Source organism: Hemitrygon akajei, chromosome 28 (genome assembly GCF_048418815.1).
Source record: "Hemitrygon akajei chromosome 28, sHemAka1.3, whole genome shotgun sequence".
Classification (NCBI taxonomy): domain Eukaryota; kingdom Metazoa; phylum Chordata; class Chondrichthyes; order Myliobatiformes; family Dasyatidae; genus Hemitrygon; species Hemitrygon akajei.
The window spans coordinates 23,320,470-23,324,100 of NC_133151.1; the positions used below are offsets into that span (position 1 = coordinate 23,320,470).

Consider the following 3,631-nt stretch of genomic DNA (forward strand, 5'->3'; position numbering starts at 1 on the left):
ACCTATTACCTTGAAACCCTTCATCCCCTCCCCTCACCGTCTAACTCTGATTCATCGTCTTTATTTTTGGATGAAGTGACTAGGCCAGAAACGTCGACTGTACTCTTTTCCACAGATGCCAGGAGTTTTCCCCAGGCGCTAGGAGTTTTGCGTAGATCGTGTCTATGTAAGAGGTTTGTTTGTTATGTTGTCTAAAACTGTAGAACCTGCAATGGCCGGGAATCGAACCCGGGTCAACTGCTTGGAAGGCAGCTATGCTCACCACTATACCACCATCGCCCAATGGCGTTGCAAAGGATTTGAGTGGTGAGGCGTCTCACTTAGTTCCATGTGAGATAATCATTCACTGAACTGCTTTCTGTCGGATCATTCCTCACTCTGCTGTAGGTCCTACTCCGGTAAACTAATGTCGCCATCCCCAGCATACCGGAGTTATACAAACCGCGAAGAGCATAATCCAGGAATCAGACAAAGTTAGAACCGAGTCGACGAGATTCTAATGGGATCCTACCTCGCGCTTCACCAAATGGATAAACAAATCCTGATGATAATTGTCCTTTCAAATCACATGCTGATGGGATTCCATACTTTGTCCAGTCCTGGAACACAGTAAATGACTAAATCGCCAAAGAATCCCGAGACCCCTCCAGTCATACAGTAAGAAGGGGATGAATAAAAGGCGTCAGATCCACACTCAAGAAACAAACGTCATGGTGACTCTGTGAGCTCTCCTGTACACTGAAATCCGAGTGGCAGATTCCACATCCCTTCATATTCTTCCTTAGTTTAATGCTTAGTATCCACGCCCGATGGGGAAACCGTTTCCTGATTTATATATTAATATCAATATCAAGACAACTTTTGTACAATAGAAAAGGTGTTGAAGAGATTATTGAGACCATGGAATAAGTCTGCAGTGAGCTGGAGCGGACGAGTTTGCCGAGAACAATGGACGTTGGGTTCAACCTCTTTCTCCAGCTATTCCCTCAGCCATTCACTCAGCCTCAGCCAAAGTCTCTCAGACATTCCCTATCGAACCGCCGATCGAAGTTACAGTCAGTGACTGAATCCGTCACACCTAATACATTAAACCGGGACTATTGCTCTGAGTTATCAACTCCCGCACGTCTCCTTCAGTGCCTCTGCGTGACTGTGTGGACAAGACAGGCAAAGGGACATCTGAAACACAGAGCGGCGCCGATGTTGGGAAGTTCAGATGGCGAGTTCAGTGATCGTATGGAATGCATTTTGGCAAGAAATGAAAGGAAAATGCTTCGGAAGAAACGGGTTTGGATGAGGAGTGTCCTCGTGTGTGTGTGTGTGTGTGTGTGTGTGTGTGTGTGTGTGTGTGTGTGTGTGTGTGTGTGTGTGTGTGTGTGTGTGTGTGTGTGTGTGTGTGTGTGTGTGTGTGTGTGTGTGTGTGTGTGTGTGTGTGTGTCTGTGTGTGTGTGTGTGTATAGATACATATACAGGATCGTAGGAAAAACTGAAAGGGTGTGACGTAGCTTTGCCTAAGAGATTACAGACTTAGAGAGAATGGGAATTGTTTCCCTGTTCTGTTGTGCTTTTCTGATGAAATACTACTGTTAAAAAGTATATTTAGGCTGCATTAGTTATTCTGTCAGACGGCATGACCCTCCATCGTTGCGGGTTCTTAGTAAATACCAAAGGGTGGGTCATGTTTCTGCTTCTCGTAGCGGGAAATTGCAATGCCGGCACTGTTTTATGCACTTTATGCAGTCCTGGGTAGGTCTGTAGCCTCGCTTAGTTTCTTTTTTCCTGTGTTGTTTTCACGTAGTTTAGTGTGGTTTTTGTATTGTTTCATGTAGCCCCATGGTCCTGAAAGACATTGTCTCGTTTTTACTGTGTACTGTAACAGCAGTTATGGACAAAATGACAGTAAAAATTGAATTGACTTGACATGAAATAGCGTTGTGCGAAATGCGGAGATGAATGTGAATATGGGGATTGTGACTTTATTGCTGAGCCAAGATGCTGCAGCTGTGCACGTGCTCAGAGAGCTGCCTATTTTGAATGCCCCGTTTTACAAGTGGCGCACGGAGTTCAGAAGGTGAAAATAGAGAATAAGATTTCACATGCTGAAGCACTGAGAAGATTTGATTTGACTACAACTGTTGGATGTCTGGTTTAAACAGACAACTACATGGTTTCAGATGGAGGAAATCCGTGGAGTGTAGGTATGCAGGCGGGCTGTTGGAGATGTGACATCTAGTGAGGTGTTGAAGAAATTTACATTTTCTTGTGGCTCTACGTGCTGTGGTTAATGGCACAGTGTCGGTGGAAAAGAAACGTAGAAATGTGATAGATTCATAATAGTGATGGATACAGCATGAAGGTATTTGAAATTAGTGAGGATTACTGTAGAACTGGTGCATGAAGTATTTTAGACCAGAGAGCAGATACAGGGAATGAGAGTAGAGGGAAATTCCCTGTTGAGAGTGATTGGAAAATGGTCTGTTCCAGGGTGGTAGGGAAGGGGCTGGGGTGGTGAGTGATTCGGAATTGATAGTAGAAGGAATGGGCAGGTGGTGGAGGGCAATTGGGGTATGACAGTGGAGGAAATGGATGGGTGGTAGAGAGTGATTGGTGGATGCTCTTATTGGTGGAGGGTGACTGCGAAGGAGCTGGTAGTGAGGAGTGATTGAGGGATGATTGTAGAGGGAATCTGCTAGTGGCAGAAGTAGATCCCCGCCCCATGCAAATTTAGTTTAACCCCCCTCCCCCCAAGAAGCAGTAGCAAACTTCCCTGCAAGAATGTTAGTCCCGCTCCAGTTCAGGTGTAAAGCGTCCCGTCGGAACAGATCCCACCTTCCCTGGAACAAAGCCCCATTATCTACAAACCTGAAGCCCTCCCTCCTGCACCATCCTCTCAGCCACGTATTAATCTTTATAATCTTTCTGTTCCTTCCCTCACTCAAACGTTGCACAGGTAACAACCCTGAGACTGTTACCCTGGAGGTCCTGCTCTTCAGCTTCGCACCTAACTCACTGAACTTCCTACACACGACCCACTTACTCATCCTACCCACGTCATTGGTCCCTACATGGGCCACAACATCTGGATTCTTGCCCTCCCGCTCGAGAGTAACCTGCACCCGATCTGAGATTTCTCGGATCCCGGCACCAGGAAAGCAACATACCATGGGAGACTCCAGATCTTCCCCACAAAATCTCCTATCCGCCCCTCTGACGATAAAATCACCTATCAATACCGCTCACTTCTCTTCCCTCCTCCCATTCCTAGTCGAGGGTCCAACCTCAGTGCCAGAGACAGGACCACTGCAGCTTGTTCCTGGTAGGTCATCACCACCAACAGTATCAAAAACTGTATACTTATTTTTGATGGGAACAGCCACAGGGGTGCTCTGCTCGCTCTGTCTGCTCCCCCTGCCTCTCTTGACTGTCACCCATTTGCCTACCTCCTGTCTTTTCGGTGTGTCTACCTCCCGATAACTCTTATCTATCTCTGCCTCTGCCTCCCGAATGATCCGTAGTTCATCCAGCTCCTGCTCCAGTTCCCTAATTCGGTCTGATAGGAGCTGCAGCTGGATGCACCTATTGCAGGTGTGGTCATCAGGGACAACTGTGTTGACCCTGACCTCCCACATAC

General features: G+C 46.9%; 1 non-coding gene across 1 annotated transcript; it reads right to left on the reverse strand.

Annotated features, from left to right (window-relative positions):
* Nucleotides 1-207: 207 nt before the first annotated feature.
* trnag-ucc (transfer RNA glycine (anticodon UCC)) lies at nucleotides 208-279 on the reverse strand. The gene has a single exon. It is a non-coding gene; the product is annotated as a tRNA-Gly (tRNA).
* Nucleotides 280-3,631: the final 3,352 nt, after the last annotated feature.